The sequence below is a fragment of the Ascaphus truei genome, chromosome 9 (genome assembly GCF_040206685.1).
Source record: "Ascaphus truei isolate aAscTru1 chromosome 9, aAscTru1.hap1, whole genome shotgun sequence".
Taxonomy (NCBI): domain Eukaryota; kingdom Metazoa; phylum Chordata; class Amphibia; order Anura; family Ascaphidae; genus Ascaphus; species Ascaphus truei.
Window position 1 is genome coordinate 39,879,160 of NC_134491.1, and position 25,439 is coordinate 39,904,598.

At 44.3% G+C, this 25,439-nt stretch overlaps 1 long non-coding RNA gene across 1 annotated transcript in view; it reads left to right on the forward strand.

Annotated features, from left to right (window-relative positions):
- The first annotated feature begins 388 nt into the window (after positions 1 to 388).
- The window catches only part of LOC142502269 (uncharacterized), a 112,398-nt gene continuing 87,347 nt past the window's right edge, over positions 389 to 25,439 (forward strand). The window contains exon 1 of the long non-coding RNA XR_012803705.1: positions 389 to 429. This is a non-coding gene — a long non-coding RNA (uncharacterized LOC142502269). The remainder of the gene's footprint in view (positions 430 to 25,439) is intronic.

The following is a 25,439-nucleotide window of genomic DNA, read 5'->3' on the forward strand; positions in this document are numbered from 1 at the left end:
TTAAGTCCTGGTAATAGCCGGCAGTGCTGGTGTTAATCCCCTTGCACATGGCCTAGCACTGTAAGTCCTGGTAATAGCCGGCAGTGCTGGTGTTAATCCCCTTGCACATGGCCTAGCACTGTAAATCCTGCTAATAGCCGGCAGTGCTGGTGTTAATCCCCTTGCACATGGCCTAGATGTGAGTCAGACTTCACCAAAGTTACAATGTTGCAGTTTGCAGACAGGTGCCTGGAAACAGTCGGAGTCACATGCCAGGGGGTGGGCTCGCACTAGTGGGATCGGCCCAGTTAGGGGGGTAAAGGAGTTAGTCACACCCCTGGTATAAAAAGGGACTCCCATGCTAATTAGTTCTGTTCCAGTTCTGTTCCAGTTCTGCTCCTCCTCATGGAGTGGACATCACGGAGGCCCAGGCTCCTGGAATACCTACAGGTGAGCACCACTAACACCTAACAGCTCCAAAATACCCTAAATCTCCCGTCGGGGGGGATAGGGATGTCACATAAATATATAACTTACCCATCCATGTACAGTAGATGACCTCCATCATCTTCAGGGTATGCCCCCCCCCCCCCCCCCCCCCACTTCCCCCAGAACTAATCAGAAGATTGGTCGATGTCCAACCACAAAAAAATCAAGGTCTGATGGGGAGGGTGTTTAAGGGCCCTGGGGTGGAGGGTAGTTAGGGCCCCTTGGGTGGAGGGTAGTTAAGGGCCCTGGGGTGGAGGGTAGTTAGGGCCATTGGGATGGAGGGTAGTTAGGGCCCCTGGTGTGGAGGGTAGTTAGGGCCCTGGGGTGGGGGGTAGTTAGGGCCCCTTGGGTGGAGGGTAGTTATGGCCAGTGGGGTGGAGGGTAGTTAGGTCCCTGGGGTTAGGGTAGTTAAGGGCCCTGGGGTGGAGAGTAGTTAGGGCCCTTGGGGTGGAGGGTAGTTAGGGCCCTGGGGTGGGGGGTAGTTAGGGCCCCTGGGGTGGAGGGTAGTTAGGGCCCTTGGGGTGGAGGGTAGTTAGGGCCCTGGGGTGGGGGGTAGTTAGGGCCCTGGGGTGGAGGGTGATAGAGGTTAACCGCTGACTTGACTTAGTAGCTAGTAAAGCTTTGCCATGCAATGCCTCACTATTACTAACCTTTTAGATAGGTACATGGTGGTAGGGAGTGTGTTAGGAAGACATTAACCCTGGTGCCTGTGTTATACATTGGTAGCCACAGGAATCTAAGGGGTTAATATATTTTCTGCGAAAGGGTGTATAATAACTCTAATTACCTATCTCCATGGTAGATGTATATGGGACTCCCCAGCTCATTGCGTCGCTTACAGTAATGAACGCCTATTAATCAGTGAAGTTGATTACCGCATCGCGATCGCCATTTTCATATCGCACCCATTGCATTTTTACTTTAACGCTGCGGTTAAAGCAATCAATATTAATTTGGCACCGGGTGTAATATTAACTCCTGGTTACCGGAGTTTGGTGTGTCTAGGCCGATGTTATGCAGCAATTCAGAGGGTTCTGCATATAAGAACCAAAATGAGACTTTCTAAGCACTCTGAGAAAGTCTACAATATACAATCCTGAGACTCACTGTCCCCAGCGCCCAACGCCACGGTCAAAAACGCAAACGGCCGCGGAGCTGGGGACAGTGTCTGCTGCCATCACACTAAGGGGGGTCAATGGTTCTGGATTGGACCCCCGCAGTGCTAATCCGATCGTGGCCAGAGAATCATGAGCTGCCTCTGCAAGATAACCAGTAACTCTCGCTGCATGGGTGCGCTATAGAACCATTCTCTGTGACCTGGCGGGGCGCTATAGAACCATTCTCTGTGACCTGGCGGGGTCGCTATAGAACAATTCTCTGTGACCTGGCGGGGTGCTATAGAACCATTCTCTGTGACCTGGGGGGGCGCTATAGAACCATTCTCTGTGACCAGGGGGCGCTATAGAACCATTCTCTGTGACCAGGGGGCGCTATAGAACCATTCTCTGTGACCTGGGGGGGCGCTATAGAACCATTCTCTGTGACCTGAGGCGGCGCTATAGAACCATTCTCTGTGACCTGGGGAGGCGCTATAGAACCATTCTCTGTGACCTGGGGAGGCGCTATAGAACCATTCTCTGTGACCTGAGGCGGCGCTATAGAACCATTCTCTGTGACCTGGGGAGGCGCTATAGAACCATTCTCTGTGACCTGGGGGTGCGCTATAGAACCATTCTCTGTGACCTGGGGGGGTGGGGTGGGGGGGGCAGCCGCCCATAGGCAGTTTTGGGCTTCTGAACGATGTAGAAATAAAACACTGTGTTTTTGGATGGGTTATTTTCCTCCAGATTGTCACGCAGGACCTCAGAGTAGTATTTTGATGCCACAATACACATGAAATGATTTTTATTTAAACATTGAAACAATGTCAATAACAGCTCTATTTGTCATTTTTGTAAAGCAAATAAAAATACCCTTTATAAGCACATTCACATGTCTCAGACAGGTTATTCTTTTAAAGAAGTATCCATTCTAAGTTTGCAAAAATAGGGTTTGTTTTAAATGTATTCCTTTAATAATAAAAGTATGAAAAAAGAAGGCTGTTTTGATTTATTTGGAAATTAACCGAGATTTAGTTTTTAGTGATTTACCTACTCTGTCTGTGAGCGAGCCAATAAATAAAAGATAAGCAGAGAGGGAAGAGCGGGGGCTTTACAGGCAAACTGTCAGGACATACAATAAAGGGTGTACCCAGAGACAATCAAAACCAATCCCAAGCCTCAGTGTACCATGTCCATGAAATGATTTGAAATACCTTTTCATAAAATAAAAGACACACCCATATTTAACTCCTTAAACATGTCAGTTTAGATTATAAGCTCGGAGCAAAAACTCCTTTTCCTGGTGTTATTTTTATGTCTGAAGCGCTTACTGCCATTAAGTTACATTATTATATCAGGTGTATTATTGCTGTGAGGTGCTGTGTACATAGATGCAGCTTTATAAATAAAGATATACATACATACATACATATATACATGCATACATACATACAAACTGTACATGTTACGGCTAGTAGCTCAGTTTGTTCTCAGATGACCCCTATAAATACATATCACAAATGTGACGCAAAAAAAGGCTTCATAAATGATAGCAAAGTGCACAAAATAAACAAACAACGAATGTAAGCATCCGCTTAGCGTGTGCACTCTCCCGTCAGCTTGATAGATGACTCCCTTTGTATCCCTAAATTTCTAGATTGTAATTCAATCATTGTGGAAACCACCAATGCATCTAGTGTGGTTTATGTCAAATTTGATTAAAGATTTTGTTTTGGTGAAGAGAAATGGGCTTAATAAAAAGCAATAAAAAGGGGGAAGAGTTGGCTGTAATGAATGACACAGTTTAGTATTGTCAGGTGAAATATAACTCGGGAATTATTTCCAATCTATAGGTTCTGAAACAAAGCATGGAAAGGCAGAAAGAACAGATTCTCGACATTCAAATTTGACAGCATACAGTCATAATACACTGACGCGTGTGACGAGAATTAAGAGGTTTTGCAAGCAGAATGAACATTATTAATTTTTTAGGCAAATCATTTTTTTATGCTTCATCAATCACCGTAGGAGTAAAGATTATTGGACAACCAACTGCCATATGCATTGTATCATGTGTCGCCATATGCATTGTATCATGTGCTGCCATATGCATTGTATCATGTGCTGCCATATGCATTGTATCATGTGCCGCCATATGCATTGTATCATGTGCCGCCCTATGCATTGTATCATGTGCCGCCCTATGCATTGTATCATGTGCCGCCCTATGCATTGTATCATGTGCTGCCCTATGCATTGTATCATGTGCCACCATATGCATTGTATCATGTGCTGCCCTATGCATTTTATCATGTGCCGCCATATGCATTGTATCATGTGCTGCCCTATGCATTGTATCATGTGCCGCCATATGCATTGTATCATTTGCTGCCATATGCATTGTATCATGTGCTGCCCTAAGCATTGTATCATGTGCTGCCATATGCATTGTATCATGTGCCGCCATATGCATTGTATCATGTGCCGCCATATGCATTGTATCATGAGCCGCCATATGCATTGTATCATGTGCCGCCCTATGCATTGTATCATGTGCTGCCCTATGCATTGTATCATGTGCCGCCATATGCATTGTATCATGTGCCGCCCTATGCATTGTATCATGTGCTGCCCTATGCATTGTATCATGTGCCGCCATATGCATTGTATCATTTGCTGCCATATGCATTGTATCATGTGCCGCCCTATGCATTGTATCATGTGCTGCCCTATGCATTGTATCATGTGCTGCCCTATGCATTGTATCATGTGCCGCCATATGCATTGTATCATGTGCCGCCATATGCATTGTATCATTTGCTGCCATATGCATTGCATCATGTGCTGCCCTAAGCATTGTATCATGTGCTGCCATATGCATTGTATCATGTGCCGCCATATGCATTGTATCATGTGCCGCCATATGCATTGTATCATGTGCCGCCATATGCATTGTATCATGTGCCGCCATATGCATTGTATCATGTGCCGCCATATGCATTGTATCATGTGCCGCCATATGCATTGTATCATGTGCCGCCATATGCATTGTATCATGTGCCGCCCTATGCATTGTATCATGTGCCGCCATATGCATTGTATCATTTGCTGCCATATGCATTGTATCATGTGCTGCCCTAAGCATTGTATCATGTGCCGCCATATGCATTGTATCATGTGCCGCCATATGCATTGTATCATGTGCCGCCATATGCATTGTATCATTTGCTGCCATATGCATTGTATCATGTGCTGCCCTATGCATTGTATCATGTGCCGCCCTATGCATTGTATCATGTGCTGCCCTATGCATTGTATCATGTGCTGCCATATGCATTGTATCATGTGCCGCCATATGCATTGTATCATGTGCTGCCATATGCATTGTATCATGTGCCGCCCTATGCATTGTATCATGTGCCGCCATATGCATTGTATCATGTGCCGCCATATGCATTGTATCATGTGCTGCCATATGCATTGTATCATGTGCCGCCCTATGCATTGTATCATGTGCCGCCATATGCATTGTATCATGTGCCGCCATATGCATTGTATCATGTGCCGCCATATGCATTGTATCATGTGCCGCCATATGCATTGTATCATGTGCCGCCATATGCATTGTATCATGTGCTGCCATATGCATTGTATCAGGTGCCGCCATATGCATTGTATCATGTGCCGCCATATGCATTGTATCATGTGACGCCCTATGCATTGTATCATGTGCCGCCCTATGCATTGTATCATGTGCTGCCCTATGCATTGTATCATGTGCCGCCCTATGCATTGTATCATGTGCCGCCATATGCATTGTATCATGTGCCGCCAAATGCATTGTATCATTTGCTGCCATATGCATTGTATCGTGTGCCGCCCTATGCATTGTATCGTGTGCTGACATATGCATTGTATCATGTGCCGCCATATGCATTGTATCATGTGTCGCCATATGCATTGTATCATGTGCCGCCATAAGCATTGTATCATGTGCCGCCCTATGCATTGTATCATGTGCCGCCCTATGCATTGTATCATGTGCCGCCATATGCATTGTATCATGTGACGCCCTATGCATTGTATCATGTGCCGCCATATGCATTGTATCATGTGCCGCCATATGCATTGTATCATGTGCCGCCATATGCATTGTATCTTAAAAGGAACATGTTTTGTTTAAAAAAACAACTAATTATCACTTAAGTTTTCTAACCTGACATATGTCTAATTTATCTAGCAAGTATTTTTCTCATTTAAAGATACTCAAATAGATAAAAGCGGCTGAAAAATGGGAACCATTGTTATTTATCTTATAACGTCTAGCCTTTGGAGTGGCGATCTCCAGTCTTCAAGGGCCACCAACAGGTCAGGTTTTAAAGATATCCCTACTTCAACACAGGTGATACAGTGGTTGACTGAGCCACTGATTGAGCCACCTGTGCTGAAGCAGGGATAATCTTAAACCCAGACCTGTTTGTGGCCCTTGAGGACTGGCGTTGTCCACTTCTGGTCTTGACATTAAGCACTTGTTTGCTGTAAAAGTGATGCTTAGAAAGCCATTTTAAACATGCGGTCCTTGGCATCAAAGACATTTGTATTGTATTGTATTGTATGTTACATAGTTATATAGTTACATAGTACAGTAGATGAGGTTGAAAAAAGACTTCCGTCCATCAAGTTCAACCTATGCTAAATTTAGACAACAGATACTTTATCCTATATCTATACTTATTGATCCAGAGGAAGACAAACAAAAAAAACCATTAAGGGGAAAAATTAATTCCTTCCTGACTCCAAGAATTGGCAATCGGATTAATCCCAGGATTAACATCCTTCCCATGTATACTTATTTGGTATATCCCTGTATACCTTTCCCATCTAAAAAGATGTCCAACATTTTTTTGAACAAATCTATTGTATCTGCCATCACAGTCTCCATGGGTAATGAATTCCACATTTTAACTGCCCTTACTGTAAGAAACCTTTCCTTTGTTGCTGGTGAAATTTCCTTTCCTCCAACCTTAAGTGATGGCCCCGAGTCCTTTGTACTGCCCGTGGAATGAATAGTTTTTTTTAAAGCTCCTTGTTTTGTCCCTGAATATATTTGTATATAGTTATCATATCCCCTCTTAAACGCCTCTTTTCTAATGTAAATAAATCTAATTTAGCTAGCCCCTCCTCATAAGTTAGAATGTCCATCCCCTTTATTAATTTGGTGGCTCTTCTCTGCACTCTCTCTAGTTCCATAATGTCTTTTCTTAGGGTTGGTGCCCAAAATTGTACAGGCATACCCCGCATTAACGTACGCAATGGGACCGGAGCATGTATGTAAAGCGAAAATGTACTTAAAGTGAAGCACTACCTTTTCCCCACTAATCGATGCATGTACTGTACTGCAATCGTCATATACGTGCATAACTGATATAAATAACGCATTTGTAACAGGCTCTATAGTCTCCCCGCTTGCGCACAGCTTCGGTACAGATAGGGAGTCGGTATTGCTGTTCAGGACGTGCTGACAGGCGCATGCGTGAACTGCCGTTTGCCTATTGAGTGAGATGTACTTACTCGCGAGTGTACTTAAAGTGATTGTCCTTAAACCGGGGTATGCCTGTACTCCATATTCAAGGTGTGGTCTTACTAATGCTAATGGCATCCACCTCTCCTAGCATATTATTCCTCATTGCAAACATATAATACATGACAGGCCTACAAACACACCATAGCTGGGGCATTTAAACCATGAAGTTGGCCTCAATGCTCCCACCTCGATAACACGCATTCAATTCCATCCTATAAAGCTACATTAAACAAATCAAACACAATATCAGATAAATCCACGCCATCACCCCTTAGCAGACCAAATCAAACACCTTCAAAATACAACACTTCATTGCTAAACCCTTCAAATGTTAAGAAAATCAGATAATGTTTTATTTACCTTCCTTTTACACCTCTCCAGAGTCTATCATTTCTCAGCAAACTTCCACAATTGCCAAACAAAGCAACTTATTCAAATCTTGCTCTCATATCAACCCCCCACTAACAGCAAGTAACCCATACTCCAAAATGACATAAACCAATATGACTAACCCTAATAATCCACCTCAATGCTCTCCTGAAAGCCCAATGTACACAATACAAACTTCAATAGGAGTGACATCTAAATACAAAAGAACAGATAAAGTACAAAATCCTAAATTATAAACGGACATAGTTTAGAAAACAACGAGAATACCATCTACCAATTTTACAAATAATATCAGTAAAACCTATACATACAGCTTCAGTCGCTACCCCTATGTGAACGGAGTGAGTACAAAAAACCCAACAGATAAATTCAGCTTGCTCAAAACAAAACTTAAAAAAAATACTACTAATTGAAATATATTTAAAGGTCACCCACTTTCATGCAACAGAAATGTACCACCAATCTGAGGTTTAATAGAGAACAACACCCTAACACTCGTGGCGCACATGGGCTAAAGGCTAGGAATGCAGGCAGGTAGCTCTAAGAGGCTGCATCATGTTACTAAGCCAATCAAAGTCTTAGAGTATATGTCACAATTCTCAGACTGGAGAGACACTCGTCTCACCACCATCGGAACTCCTAAACTGGAAGACACACGCACGTTGTGGACTGCAGATCCCCCACACTTAGCAACTATGGAGGCTAAATATCTCTCATATGGAAGAATAAAAAATAGTATGGCCATTAGTTTGAAAACAAATAAGAAATGACTATTTATTAATACTTATTTGTATATTTAAAAACCCTGTTTCTAAATGGACAAATTATATACAGTATATATATATATATATATATATATATATATATATATATATATATATATAAATACATAAACACACACACACACAAACACACAATGAAAGTAGTCCGGCACTCCTGTTGTAATACAGTAATGAGCTGGTGCTTGTATATCTACACCGATACACACACACACACACACACATACACACAATGAAAGTAGTCCGGCACTCCTGTTGTAATACAGTAATGAGCTGGTGCTTGTATATATACACCCACACACACACACAAACACACAATGAAAGTAGTCCGGCACTCCTGTTGTAATACAGTAATGAGCTGGTGCTTGTATATATACACCGATACACACACACACACACACACACACACACACACAATGAAAGTAGTCCGGCACGCCTGTCGTAATACAGTAATGAGCTGGTGCTTGTACCATAAGAATAAAGAAGGTCTCATTTTGGGGACCGAAACGTTGGTTCAATGTGCAAGTATCTTTTATACTAAAAACCATGTTATGGAACAAGAGCCACATTTCTGACTCACCCCCCTCTCTCCTTTGCAGTTTCTGCCTGTCAGAGTTTATTCCCAGCTGCATGGAGTCTGCAGACACATACTGTGCCTGCGTGGCTTGCAACAATGTTGCACTCCTTGCCTGCGAGCATGACATCAGTGAGCTGCTACAGCAGTCTCTGAGATCCTCACCAGAATGGGCTAGTCTGCCCCCCCTCCTGTTTGTTCAGACATGGTCTGCCCCTAGACTATTCCTTTGCCCACACCGCACCTCACTTCCTTTTCAACCCTGGAGACAGTGAGTAAAGAACCTTTCTCTGTTTATAACCCTTGGTGAGGCCATCTCTTTTTACCGGTTCCTAACTAATAATCACCAATACACACCATCCACAAGCATCTGTACCCTGCTACCTTTTCCCAATAAAGTGGAGGAAATATTACAGGACTTGGAGTGATTTAAAAGGGAACTGTGTTAATGCTATCGGGAGCCATTCATACCAACGTGCCCTGGCTTCAGAATAGTAAAAAGAGGACCGTGTGCCTTGGGAAATACACACAGAGGAGCTGCTACCCACAGCCTTTATGCTAAAGGAACAAGCAGGCAGCCTACATAGCAAATAATCAGCAGTCTCTCACCACATTGCACAAGCACGTTGCTACACAGAGCCACAAGCCTCTACACAGCAAACTACCACAGCTTTATGCAAAGACAGTGAGCAGCCTTACTTTGCTAATACTACACAAAGGAATCACACAGCAGCTACTACTCAAAGACTCTATGCTATACAGAATAGTCTCTGCACCCCAGGACAAGCAGCAGCTTCACTCTGCCAGACAGGGCAGCAAGCTTTATACAGAAAACTGCACACAGCCTTGCAACTAACAGTGCTTTTCTCACAATACCTAATTGCCTTTTTCTCTGTCTGAGTCCACCCGCTGCTCAGCCCCACAGTGAGGAGCCAACGGACATCTGTAAGTACAGCTACCCCAACGCTGCACGCTGCAGGACACCGCTCGGCATCATCTGAGACAGACGCCCATCGCTGACAAGGTAAAAGACCGCACGCCACACGCACTGGCAAAGGCCTACACACACCTACAGCATGGCAGAACTCAGAGCCTCACCAGACATCACGCAGGAAAGCGATCTCTCAGACACAGAGACCGCTGCGCATCTGCAACAGGCGCAGGCAGGCGCAAGGCCTAAACGGACAGTCACACTGACACAAAAGGCCCGCGAAAAATATGAGAATGACATTGAAGCACACCGCGAAAGGTTAGAGAAGGCCTGGGAGGACACTGGTCGTGAAATATGTAACGTTGCAAGCACTAGTGATCAGGAGAAACAAATTAGGCAAGCTATAGCCCAATTGAGGTCAAGTCACAAACGTTACCAAATGCTGTCACAAACATATCTCGCCTACCTAAAAAGAATTAACACAGAGGAAAGCCTCAGCGAACGCGACCAGCAGGAGGCAACTGACCTGGAGCGTGACGGCTTCGTGCAGACCACTATTACTGAGGCCGAAGACCAGAGAAAAGACCTTTTGCTGGAAACTGCATCGCAGCGCTCAAGCATATCCAGACACTCATCAAGGTCAGCAAGATCAGTGCAATCTCACGCGTCTAGCGCAAGCGCGAGCGCTACCAAGGCGCGAGCCACAGCAGAGGCCGCACGTGCCAGGGCCGAATATGGTCGGAGAGAGGCAGCCGTAAGGGCAGAAAGAGCGCGCATAGAAGAGGAGGAGCAGAATGCTACCGCCGCCGCTGCAAATGCCGCCGCTGCCGCGGCGCGTAAAAAGGCCGAATTGGACGCGGATCTAGAGGCACTTAATCAAGAGAAGGAAGCCGCCGCCGCCATAGCCCAAGCCGAAGTCCTAGAAGCAGCTGCGAGACAGGACGGCGGGGAGCTACCGTACAGACGGATAGCTTCAGAGGATCCAGCCCAACGCACTGAAGACTACGTAAGGAGCCTCTTCAGTGTAAACACCAGCGCACCATCTCAACACGGAGGGAGCGACACCACAGACAACGAAGACTCGCTAGCACCACGAGGAGAAGACGCTGCTCTGTCAATGGCATACGCTGCCTGGGATAGCCGCAGCCGCAACAGTGATCCACACGCCAGAGCGCACACGGATGCACCACAACAGGCTCGTAATCCAGGTACACCCACGCGGGAGAAAACAGCCCCTCACACTGGCCAGCAGCCATCACGCGTCCACGCCAAGGAAGAGGCGACCGCACAGATCGTCCCAGCAACTACCTCAGAACGGGGCAAACGCGCCGACGTCTCAGGTCTGACAGACATAGCCAAGTACATGATCCGGCGCGACTTGGTGCACGCAGGACTCATCAGCTTCGACGACCGCCCTGAGAACTACCGGACGTGGAAGTTCACGTTCAAAGATGCAATCGACAGCTTGGACTTCTCAGCAAGGGAAGAGTTCAACTTGTTAGTTAAGTTCTTGGGGAACGTATCCAGGGAGCAAGCGCAGAGACTTCGGACGGCAAATGCACATCAACCCCAAGTAGGTCTGGACCTAGTGTGGGAAAGGCTAGAAGAGACCTATGGCAGCCCTGAAGCAGTCGAGGATTCACTCTTCAAAAGAATCGAGAGCTTCCCCAAGATCACGAGTAAAGACTACTCGAAGTTACGAGATCTTGGAGACCTGCTGCAAGAACTGGAGTCCGCAAGGAAAGACCATTCCTTAATAGGTCTCAACGCCCTAGATTCAGCTCGTGGAGTGAGACCCATCCTGGAGAAGCTACCCTTCAACCTCCAAGAAAGGTGGCTTTCACAAGGTTCCAAATACAAAAGGGAGAAGCAGGTTGTCTTCCCCCCATTCTCATTCTTCGTGAGCTTCATCTGCGAAGCGGCAAAGACAAGAAACGACCCCAGCTTCATCTTAGGGGCGCAAACCACATCCAGCACCAGCCACCCGAGGAACGAAAGGTCAATAGCAAGGTGCAAGGACTCCAGAACACCCATCTCGGTCCACAGGACGGACGTGCCCCCTACGACCCACGCGAGTCCCAGCCAGACGGCCGACAGGGACAAAAAACCAAGGGACCTTAACAAAGAATGCCCTATCCACAAAAAGCCGCATCCACTTAACAAGTGCTTCGGATTCAGGATGAAACCCATAGAGGAGCGAAAGAACCTACTCAGGGAATGGGGAGCCTGTTTCAAATGTTGTGCTTCCACAACTCATTTATTCAAGGACTGCAAAGAAGCTATGAAATGCACAGAGTGCGATAGCGACAGGCACATAGCCGCTCTACACCCGGAAGCTATGAAGCCCAAAGCAGGCAAAGCCCCTAACCCTCCGACAAAGCAGGGCGGGGAGGAAGAAGTGGGAGACACACCCCCCCCGACGTCAGTAGCATCCAAATGCACAGAAGTATGCGGAGAAGGAAACGACGGTAGATCTTGCTCTAAAATATGTCTGGTAGCAGTGCACCCAGAGGGACAACCCCAAAGAGCCAAACGGATGTATGCAATCATCGACGACCAGAGCAACCGATCGCTGGTCAGGTCAGAATTCTTCGATATGTTCGGTATACAAGACAGTACTTCTCCTTACACTCTCAGAACGTGCGCAGGGCGAATGGAGACTACAGGGAGAAGAGTGAATGGCTACACCATATGCTCAATAGACGGCAAAGTGAGCATGCCCCTCCCCACGCTCATCGAGTGCAATCACATGGCCGAAGATAGGACTGAGATCCCCACGCCAGACGTGGCGCGACACCATCCCCATCTAAAAACCATTGCCGATCATATCCCACCACTAGACGAAGATGCCCAGATCCTGCTGCTACTTGGCAGAGACATCATGAGAGCACACAAGATCCGCGAACAGCGAAATGGGGACCACAACGGCCCAAGCGCTCAAAGGCTCGATCTAGGATGGGTGGTAGTTGGAGAAGTATGCATAGACAGGATACGAGGACCCGACAACGTAGGCGCCCTACATACGAACTTGTTGGAGAACGGTCGTATATCCCACTTCAAACCTTGTCCGAACCACTTTCAGGTCCACGAGAAGCTCGAGACTAAAAGGAACTATGGAGACGCGCCTGTAGCAAGAAAATACCCCAACGACCTAGGGAGTACAGTGTTCCAGACAACAAAGGACGACGACAAACAGGCGCCATCAATGGAAGACAAAGAATTCTTGAGGTTAATGGATAAGGAGCTCTTCAAGGACGAATTGGGCAGTTGGGTGGCCCCACTACCTTTCCGCTCGCCAAGAAGACGCCTCCCAAACAACAGAGACCATGCTATGTCTAGGCTCTCTTCGCTCCGCCGCAACCTACAAAGGAAACCGGAGACCAAGGAACACTTTGTGGCCTTCATGCAAAAAATCTTCCACAGTGGCCATGCAGAGTCGGCGCCCCCACTGAAAGAAGGCGAAGAATGCTGGTACCTCCCGTCGTTTGGCGTCTACCACCCCCAGAAACCTGGCCAAATCCGAGTGGTATTCGACTCCAGCGCCCAGCATCAGGGAGTCTCCCTAAACGATGTTCTCCTCACCGGGCCGGATCTGACAAACAGTCTTCTGGGAGTGCTGATCCGCTTCCGCAAGGAACCTATCGCCGTAACCGCAGACATTCAACAGATGTTCCACTGCTTCCTTGTGCGAGAAGACAACCGTAACTACCTAAGATTCCTGTGGTACCAAGATGACGACATAGAAAAAGAAATCACGGAGTTCCGCATGAAAGTACATGTCTTCGGGAACAGCCCATCACCTGCAGTGGCAGCCTACGGCCTCAGAAGAACGGCCCAAGACGGAGAAGCAGAGTTCGGGAAAGACGCCAGGAGCTTCGTCGAAAGAGACTTCTATGTGGACGACGGATTAAAATCAGTTCCCACCGAAGATGAAGCCGTAGATCTACTCAAGAGGACACAAAAGATGTTAGCAAAGGCCAACCTAAGGTTGCACAAAATAGCTTCCAACAGTGCCACAGTGATGAAGGCGTTTCACGCAGATGATCAAGCACCAGATCTCAAGAATTTGGATCTGGGGACCGACACGCCTCCCATACAGCGGAGCCTGGGGATAAGCTGGAATCTTAAAACAGACACCTTTACGTTCCAGGTAGCCATCGAAGAAAAACCCTTCACACGTCGCGGAGTCCTGTCCACCGTTAACAGTCTCTACGACCCGCTAGGATTCGTGGCTCCTGTCACTATACAAGGGAAGTCCCTCCTCAGAGAAATGTCCTTCGAAAAACAGGAATGGGACACCCCACTACCTCCAGAAAAACGAAAAGAGTGGGAAATGTGGAAACACTCCCTGAAGGCCCTCGAGCAACTTCAAATCCCACGCCCCTATTCACCTATATCTCTCACCGCCGCACACAGCAAAGAGCTTTGCGTGTTCTCAGATGCCTCCACCAAAGCTATAGCAGCGGTGGCCTACCTAAAAACCACGGGCGTGGATGGAAGTTGCCACATCAGGTTCATCCTTGGCAAAGCTAAGCTGGCGCCACAACCTGACCATACTATACCCAGACTCGAGCTGTGTGGTGCAGTGCTAGCAGTAGAACTGGCGGAGCTTATCGAGAATGAGATGGACAGCAAACCAGATGCCGTCAAACTCTACACAGATAGCAAGGTGGTACTGGGATACATCTATAATAAGAAAAGGAGATTCTACGTATACGTAGCTAACCGTGTAGAAAGAATCAGGAAGTCAACCCAACCAGAACAATGGCGCCACGTGCCCACAGAGCAAAATCCCGCAGATCACGCCACCAGATCAGTACCCGCATCTCAACTGCAGAATACGTCGTGGCTCACAGGACCAATGTTTCTTGCGCAGCCTGCGGAAACGCTACCAACCCCAGTTGACGATTTTGAACTCGTGGATCCCGAAAAGGATACGGAGATAAGGCCCCTACAAGTATCCGTGGTACTCACCAATGTATCGCACAAAAACGCATTCGGATCACATCGATTCCAACGCTTCTCAAAGTGGACGGCCCTTCTGCGAACAGTAGCCCATCTCGGGCATATAGCCTCCTCCTTCCGCCAGACACCAGACGGTAAAACTACCGGTTGCCACGGCTGGCACATCTGCAAAGAGCTGCGCACCGTAGAGGAAATTACAAAGGCTAAGGAAACTGTTCTGAGTCATGTTCAAAGGGAAACATATGCGGAAGAGATCAATTGCATTCGCGGAAAGAAGAGTATTAACAAAAACAGTCCACTTTGGAAGTTGAATCCCTTCATCGACAACGACGGCCTCATGAGAGTAGGAGGCCGCCTCAATAAGACCCATTACAGAGACTATCCTTCTAATGCCCAAATCGGACTGTGATGGGGAAAAACTGATTACCAGTGCCGTGGACTTTTAAGAGACATTGTGGTGCGTCAAGCTAACCAAGAGCTGCGCACCCACCTGGCTTCCCTTACTGGAAGGCCTGGCCAAAGGACTTTGATGCCAGTGGTACCAGCCGGTATCACATTGCTATGGAAATATGGACCTTTGCAGTATATTGTTATGTTGTATGTATTGCACATATGTTCCACATAGCTTGCCATATAGTGGTATCTACAGATACCAGACGGGGAGTGTTATGGAACAAGAGCCACATTTCTGACTCACCCCCCTCTCTCCTTTGCAGTTTCTGCCTGTCAGAGTTTATTCCCAGCTGCATGGAGTCTGCAGACACATACTGTGCCTGCGTGGCTTGCAACAATGTTGCACTCCTTGCCTGCGAGCATGACATCAGTGAGCTGCTACAGCAGTCTCTGAGATCCTCACCAGAATGGGCTAGTCTGCCCCCCCTCCTGTTTGTTCAGACATGGTCTGCCCCTAGACTATTCCTTTGCCCACACCGCACCTCACTTCCTTTTCAACCCTGGAGACAGTGAGTAAAGAACCTTTCTCTGTTTATAACCCTTGGTGAGGCCATCTCTTTTTACCGGTTCCTAACTAATAATCACCAATACACACCATCCACAAGCATCTGTACCCTGCTACCTTTTCCCAATAAAGTGGAGGAAATATTACAGGACTTGGAGTGATTTAAAAGGGAACTGTGTTAATGCTATCGGGAGCCATTCATACCAACGTGCCCTGGCTTCAGAATAAACCATCTTCTGATACTTACTGAGTGCTGTTGCCTTTTTACCTTCACTGGTAACGTATGTTATATATATACATATATATATATATATATATATATATATATATATATATATATATATATATATATATATATATATATATTAATGACTATTTAGGTACCTAATTCATGGGACCAATGGCCCTCTGTAATCCATCTCAATCCTCAATGACTCATTCTTAATGTTTATTGCAGAAATGGATTCTCTGTTGCTTCATTTCTTCAATATTTATTTCTTACATTTTCTTCATTGCTCCTTATGTCCTGGCTTCTAACTGTTGTGAGTACAATTGGGCGGGGTTTTTAAAGTCGGCTGCCGTGTGCCACCCATGTGAGATGTAATGGGGTGGGGTCCACTATAGAAACTTTACCCATTGGCACTCACAACATTCAGAAGCTGGGCCTTGAGGAATCATCCGTTATAAATACACTAATAACTGACCTTTACAAATCAGAGCTTCTATTTCTGCAATCAACATTGATGGATGGCTATTATTATTGTTATTATTATTATTTAACACCATATGGATTTTAGGGCCAATTGTAGACAGAATAATTCTCTTTTTTCTGAATTTGCTCCAAGGGATTCGTGGAGATCCTGAAGATGAGAAGGGGGGTAAATTGGGATTTAAAACTGTTAACCTCTTTAGCCCCATTGAGACCAACAGTGCCCTTGGGGTTATGTCTAGTAAAGCTCTATGTTACTATGTTACCATGTTACCATGTTACCATGTTACCATGTTACCATGTTACCATGTTACTGAAGGTTGCATTTTCCTATTGTTTAGAAAAAACTATTTCCAAATGATTTTTGATTGATAGTTTTAAATGGGGTACAAAAAGGAAATGGGAACAGCTGGGGTAAACACTACGTAAAATTGGCATATTATTTGCCATAAATATTATCATTAAACATAAATTACATACAACATTGAAATAATGGGGGAGGGAGAGTGGGGGAGGGTGATGTGATCACCATTGGCCGCTCAGTAGGACCTTTGTCACGGGAGACCAGGACTCGTTCACGGATCAAGCACCAGACAGGACACACAGATCAAATATACAGGTGTTTATTCCGGCCGGAGCCAACAGACGCAGCACAAAATCACAACAGAGCTTATATACTCACAAACTTGAACACAATACAGATGCAATCCCAATTGCTTAGGTGTCCGGCACCAACAAAATCGCTTTCTCGTAGCAGCTTCCACTTCTGTAGTAAATCCAGATTATCTAGGCAACGCTGAATGCAAGTTGGAGAAGTCAGGTGTAAATCTCATGCTTCAGAAAGGCACACAGCCTCAACTTGGGTTCTCTGCACAACCTCAGAGAACAACATTTAGTCCGTCCCCACACCAGTCCAGAAATAATCTGTGGAACTGAGAGCGGCCGCACCTTTTCTAGATTTGGTCTCCATAGGAAATAATTGAGAATGGATGGTGACCAATCACAGCACAGATGCTACTTAGGCCAATCACAGAGCGAGCTTCATAGACCAATCAGGACTGTGAGAAATTCAAACTAACTCGCCACGGAGACTGGAATCACTTGACTCTCACCCTAAACCTCAGAGTCTGGGTTCAGCTGGATACCTCCTGTGGAGATGAATGCCCGAGTCTGAGCTGAACAATGGCCCTGCCCTCAGTCACAATTTTCCAGCAGTGAGTAAACAACCCTCCCCCTCTAGTCCCAGCAATAGCTCTTTCTCCAGACATGTGGGCTGAACAAAGGGTTTCACAACCCTGCATGTCCAGAGGCCTTGGCTATGCTTTAGAACACATTTTTATGCTTGCAGTTTACACATATACATTACTGTATTTAACACCTAACATGCTGGCCACATGAGCCACATGTAGAGGAGTGTACAGGGCGATCCTGTATATCCATTAGATGGATAGGGGCCAGAGACCGGGCTTAACATTTAATATGCTGGTCTCTGAGCCCCTACAGTAAAATACTCCTCAAAACGTCCAGACGGGGTACAGCCGTGCTTACGGAATTTATGCCGGTGGTATACTTATTCTTTGGGGAGGAGAGAGAGGATGCGGAGTTCATATTTTTTAAAGTTGCATGTACATTTTTATTTTACTATGTTCATTTATTTATTTGATTTTTACTGTCAGCCCCTTTGGTGCAGCAGGAGCATTTAAGGCATTCCTGTTCCATACATAGGTAACCCCTCTGGGCACTATAATGGTTATTATTTGATATATGGTGTAAAAGATAAAAATGTGCATGTGGGTTTTGTTGGGTTATCACAGATCCATTAACGCCAAATAGCTGCATGCAAATTAGCTCAATATTGTACGGTTATGATGCATGTTTCATTCCTTGGCTCTGTCATTGCATCAAAGGGAGTTTCCATGCAATAGCGCCCCAGTTGGCACTATCGCAGTTTAATAAATAACCTCCTTAATGAATACTGAGTTATATGGGTGATAATATTTAACATTATTTTTTTCCATAATGTCTAATAATATCGCCCACAACGCTCTGAAATGAACCCTGACCCAACGTGTTTTATACGTCACAGCCAAGTTTCCAATGTTTCAGAGAAGGAAAGACCAGAAGTACAATCCTATATAAATGTATGTTATGCATTTTGTGCATGAAATTGTGTAGACATTATCCTCAAGTCTGACTGTTGCCTACTCAAGAAAGACATTTCCAGTCATTTCGAGCAGTGCTTCCCAACAGGGGTTAACAAGCTCTCACCAAGGGGTTTGCCAACCAAAAATATGTAATGGCGGATTCCAGCCAATATAGTGGGTTCCTGAACCCATGTGGGAACTGTGCACTTAGTAAGACCCCAAACTGTACCTTAGCGTGGTTGGTATAGCTGTTAATTATAGCAGGAGCTTCCAATGCTTTCAATCCACTGCGGTGAGGCATTGTGGGACGTGACTTTGGAAGCTCACGCAGTGTGTGACAGCATTACCACCCATGCTGCCTGCACACATTGAGGGGCAGTTTGGGGCATTATTAGGAGTGGGTTGCCCCCAAGAGCTCAGGACACTATACTGTCTGGGATCGGTCACACAGTTTGTCTGATTAGAAGGCAATAAGATTTATTAATTATGGGTTTGCTCAACAAATATTTTATGGTAAGGGGTGCACAGCATAAACAAAGGTCGGGAAGCTGAACCAAAAAGTGCTTGCACAAAGTGACCAAATATAAACAGTGCATTGTGCAAATAAACCAGTGATGTATAGCACTGAAAACACATAATACTGTCACTCCATGTGTGGAACTCCTCAGGTGCGTGGACTCCTGGTTAGCCTCATATGAAGAAAAGAACACAAATGCAGAGGGCATAGTGTATTAACATTTACTCAGGATGACAAACAACACGGGGGGGGGGAACAAACTCACACTCTCCCCGCTGGTGTATAAGCAAGAAGTGACTGTGAGCGCACTTCAACCCCTCTCTCGAAATGGCTGCTCCCAAATCAGCTGCCGGGCATGTAGAGACACATGCAAACTCCGGTCTCTTCCTTCAGCGCCTCTCGCCCGCGCTCAGAGTCCTCCGTCCATTTCAACATGTCACAGCCTCCCCAGTCAATCCGGATAGTATAGGGTTAATGTAGTGGCCTCAGAGAGTCAAAAAGCCCAACATGTTTTGTCCAAGGGGGAAGCTCTGATCTGGAGGCTAAGAAAAGTACTACCGTACATGATAATATATTATATTAAAGACTGATCACTGCATGTGAAATAACTAGTCAATATAATGCAACCAACAGCTACAAAATAATGTTGAATAAAATTGTACTTAGAGCTAACAGTATTCGTTTCACTATTTTAGAGGATGGTTTCTACTAAAAAGGACACGATTTCCCATACAATGCATATCAGCACCTTACATGAATGGCAGTGATATGTAAATCAGTCTAAAAAGTTTATATTGGAAATGTTTGTAAATATATTGCTACCTGGGTATGTCTAGGGTTAGGGTTAGGGTGGGTTTGTGCCCTTATCTTCTCTTATCCTGTTTGCTTTCATACTTTTAACCAGGAGGAGATGTGTATTAATCTGATCCGAGGTACAACTAGAAGAGATTAGAACAGAGAGGAACACAATGAAGATTCTGGGGCTAGTTTGATAGTGTAAAGATGTGTTACAGTTTTCAGGTATTTGCGACAGAGGGGTTAATTACTGTATTCATTGAATTGGATATGTACTTTGTTTCAATGGCTATTTTCGGATGATGCAGATCGCACATATGAGAGGCGATGTAAGCAGAGTTTTACCCAGCACACTCTATGCTATTTCTAACATTTACAGGGGTTCAGTATTAAATACATGTTGTTTATATTCAGTGGTCTATTTCTAATAGAAATTACATGATCCTAAAGAGTGATAAAACACTAAAACACTGAGTAAAGCAAACAAGACGTGGGCTTCATGTATAACATTCTGCAGTGGGCAAGTAGAGACAAGATTATGATAGAAGTGGGAAGGAAAGGCTTTTCCTGTCCCCCCTAAATATGCTCAGCAAAAAGACATGAACCTTTGCACATAAAGTACATGCCTAGAAACCATGACATGTAACGTCGTTAATCACTTAGTGATTGTTTATCTAGTAAATGGCGCACTGTGTGATGAGAGCTGCTATCACGCGGGAGAGATGCAAGACATACTTTCCAGAAAGTGTTGGTTAGAAATACATATTTATTCTGAGAAGAGAAAGCTCAGTGATATTTCAAATTCATAAATATAAAATAAGGTTGTATTTAATAATTCCATGCCACTGTTGGTCAAGGAAAGGTGTGCGTTATGCTATTCCTGTTGGAATGTCTGCCCAACGTGTGTAGTACCAGAATGTGTATTATTTATGGGTTGTTATTTTGAAGTTGCAGAGCAAAGACTCAAATCTTATATTAGTCAAGAAAATGTGGGGAAAGTTGATTTCTTCCAGTATTTCATCACATTTATTGGGTTACCCTCAAATTCACAAATATAATGTAATACATGTGTAGCCCCCTTTCCCCTTACTAAAGAGTCTACCGGTACTGCCATTACCTGTTGGCTCACAAAACGCCAGAGCCTCCACCACTGGGAGCCTGGGGTGATCAGATGTTCACCTCGGTGCAGCGCCTCCACCTGAAAGGGATCCTGACGCAGCAGGATAAGCCCCTCCCAGGAACAATACCAGTAACACACACGTCTGTATATATAATAACAACCTTTACTATGAACCGTAAACAGTAACCTGTACCATACAGTATAACAACCCCAACTCTGTACCACCAATGAGTGTCCCCAAAGTACATTAGGTGCTAAGTACCCATACCCTGATGTCCCTTTCCCCAATGTCCGGGCCCACCCAAGAGTGTAGGGAGTAGCACTACCCCATGAATTGTTTGCCGACTTAGCGGGGGGATCCGCTGATCCAGCGATGTCACTGTCCACGATGGTGTCCGCCTATCCATTGGTGTGTCTCCGGTAGGAGGGTCCCACCTTTAAGAGTCTTTGTACGTAGGTGGTCTGATCCCTGACCACAAGGCCACAATCACTGTGCAGTATCTTCCTCTGTATGCCTGACACTACTCAGTAAATGGGCAAGCGTCCCTATCAAAGGGGCCTTCCTTGAAGTAACCGCAAGCTACTGTGAGTCAGGGCCTAGCTGGGACCTAAGGGGGAATATACTAGGCCTGGGAGAAGGAGCGGCTCAGGGAGTAAAGACACTGACTGGCACTGAGTGTGAAGCAGGGGAACCTGGGAGAAGCAGCGGCTCAGTGAGTTCAAACACTGACTGGCACTGAGCATCTGAAGCAGGAGAACCTGGTTCAATTCCCGGTGTCAGCTCCTTGAGCAAGTCACCATATCTCCCTGTGCCTCAGGCAACAAAAACATAGATTGTAAGCTCCACAGGGCAGGGATCTGTGCCTGCAAATGTCTCTGTAAAGCGCTATGTAAAACCAGCAGCGCTATACAAGAACATGCTATTATTATTATTTTTATTATTATTATTATAATAAACAAGGGTAATGAAGTTTACCAACAGATTCCTGAAGTCCATTCATCAAAGCATACATTTTTTTTTTAAACATATCGATGGAAGAAAGACGGTGATTCTCACATGGACTTTTTTTTGCATTTTGCACAAGAAATGTACTGTACACATACATAGTTGTTGCAAAATATTGATTGTAAATGAATGTGCAACCCTGCAGGAAGTCACACATATCTGCTTTCAAAAGAGTGTACCCCATGTTACCTACAGTACTCTATTAACCTGATACAGTATGTGGGATATATCAGGAATGAGAGAAATCTACATAATAAAGCACTGCTTACCATACAGTGTGAGAACGTGAGCTCCGGCTCCTGCTGAGAAATAAAACGTCGCAATGTTCGACACAGTGTAACCATTATGTTCAAGATACACAAATAAAAACTGCTCTATCTGATTTGTGATTAACGTGGCATAAAAATCACATTACTTCACTGCAAGTTAACATACAGTATCAAGTAGGCAGGAGTTTTATTTGTTCTGACAAACAATGCGGCTTCTGCAAAACAGAATATGTTGTTCTTATTTCTTTTTAACTGTTTCTCGTATGAACTAAAGATAAAAGCGAAATGAGCACATTGCAGGGTATCTTGAAATGGTTCATTTCTTTTTGCTGCTGTTAGGAATCAGTGCTGTGTTATATGTGCTGCCACTGATACATTAAATCACTCCCTCATTTAAGTCTGTCACAGAGGAAATGGGGAGGTACCTGCATTTACTGTAAAGAGTTTAATGGTGATACGTTGTGGCGAAAGTATACAGTAAACACCTTGTAAGTTGTAATAAGACAACACACCAAAGAACAGCCTATGGTGACAAACAGCAATGCAATTAAAATATGTATGAACAGATAATATAAGCTTTCATGTTTGAACACTGCAGGTATTTTTTTTTAACAAAGAGGAATAAAAATAATTGTTTATATATTACGGAGTAATAAGTACAGTTTAAGAGGCGGCTCTAAATTCATCTTCAGATTTTCAGACTTATCTTATTATGATCATGCAAAATCCTTTTTATCCATGTTTTATGTTTTAAGCATTATACATCACGGGGAATTTATGCAGTTTTATTGCTAGTAAGCAAATCATCTTTCTCTTAGTCTTCTGCATTCCTGTCATTTTCTAGTAGTGTGTTTCTTTGTTTCTTTAACCTTGGAACAATCAGGTCCTTCAGGAATAATCGACTTTAACTGCCTTAGAACGCTGTCTCATAATTTCTTATCAAAGCGTCCTCCTGTAATCTCAGTTTTTTCTCTTGCAGTATTTTATTCAAAACATTTTTTTTTTTCGTTTTGGTAGAAACAGTACAAATACAGCTGACATCTCGTGAAAAAAATGTACATTTCATTTTCATCCTTTCTATTTTTACCATTCCAAACAATGAGCGAAACTTCTGTTGAATTTCAGTTTTATGGTAATGATAAAAAGCTATCAAACAAGATTTCATAAAAAACATCTTTAAAGGCTTAGTGCCACCTAGCAATAAAGTGAGAACACTCCCAGATACCACATCTTCCCTACCACGTATCATGTTTGTTTAATCATTTATGATATGTTTAGTTACTTTTCATATTTAAAGTTGAAAAAGTGTTGTTGAGTCGGGAAATGCAGTAAATACAACAGGGTATACAGGGCATCCGGTGTTTAGTAGCGATGTCAGACTAAACGGGGTATACAGGGCATCCGGTGTTTAGTAGCGATGTCAGACTAAACGGGGTATACAGGGCATCCGGTGTTTAGTAGCGATGTCAGACTAAACGGGGTATACAGGGCATCCGGGGTTTAGTAGCGATGTCAGACTAAACGGGGTATACAGGGCATCCGGGGTTTAGTAGCGATGTCAGACTAAACGGGGTATACAGGGCATCCGGGGTTTAGTAGCGATGTCAGACTAAACGGGGTATACAGGGCATCCGGGGTTTAGTAGCGATGTCAGACTAAACGGGGTATACAGGGCATCCGGGGTTTAGTAGCGATGTCAGACTAAACGGGGTATACAGGGCATCCGGGGTTTAGTAGCGATGTCAGACTAAACGGGAATAGAATGCTGGAAAGATGCAATCGCTAGTGCTCAATTATCAGCGCGGCTCTTAGAAATTCAGGAATTAGGTCAGTGTGATGAAACTGACTTATTTAAAAACACAGCAGCTGCAGACAAAAAAAGAAATGTCATTCTAAGATTTTAAGGGTTGTGTGTTTTTGTTTCGGTTCTAAAATATTGGGGTTAAGTTTTGCTCGATTGCTTTTGTTCTTGGTTTAATAAAAAATAATAGGAAATATATATATATATATATATATATATATATATATATATATATATATTCAAAATTTGGGCAAACTTTCTTGAAAGTTTGCATTTGAAAGAAAAAAAAGTTCAACCAGTTTCTTAGAAAAAAAGAAATACTGTAGAAATATGAAGATGAGTTCTGCGTTTCTTCTCAAACTAGTTACAAAGTTTGAATCAAACTTTTAGATGATTTCGAACCCAGCAACATGCCTCTCCTTATTAATTTTATTTTTTCAACAATATATATATTCTATCCTTTTGTGACAGAAATAATTTCTGACATGAGCAATAAGCAAAATAAACACATGTATTAAATATACAGTGCATATTTCCATCTTAAACCTTTTTCACTGACTGCCCCACACCTCTGGAATACCCTTCCCCTCAATACCCGACTAGCACCCTCTCTATCCACCTTTAAGACCCACCTTAAATCACACCCGCTTAACGTAGTATATGAGTAGCACCGTGGCTAATACTATACACCTGATACATAAAGCCTGGCCCCCTGCAGACGCCCTTACCAGAACTCCCTCCTACTGTCTCTGTACGTTCTCCCTACATACCAATTTGATTGTAAGCTCTTCGGAGCAGGGACTCCTCTTCTGAAATGTTACTTTATGTCTGAAGCACTTTTCCCATGATCTGTTATTTGTATTACTTGTTATTTATATGATTGTCACGTGTAGTACTACTGTGAAGCGCTATGTACATTAATGGCGCTACTTAATTTAAAACTTACGTTTTGGAAAAGAGAAGCAAAGTTCAAATGGTACTGTTTATTTTCAGTAATGATAATTGTAACACCCCATAAAAATAATGATGGTGCATTATATAATGATGAGGAGTATCTATATGTACTACCAGCTTCCTATAGATCGTCCAGTTAGAGAAGAAAATGACTTACAGTAGAATCTGTAGAGCATTTACATCCTTGAAATGTTGATGTCCGCCCTGTAACACAGGTCTTATTAACACAACAGTCTTTCCTAATACTATGAATCTCCCTATTAGCATTTTACTACTGAGTAGTTAAATACTTTCAGCCATTTTCAGAGAACCCCGATAATGTTCCTCACAGTCGCTGTGAGAAGTGTTATGAGAGGCGCTCTGTGATACTCAGCA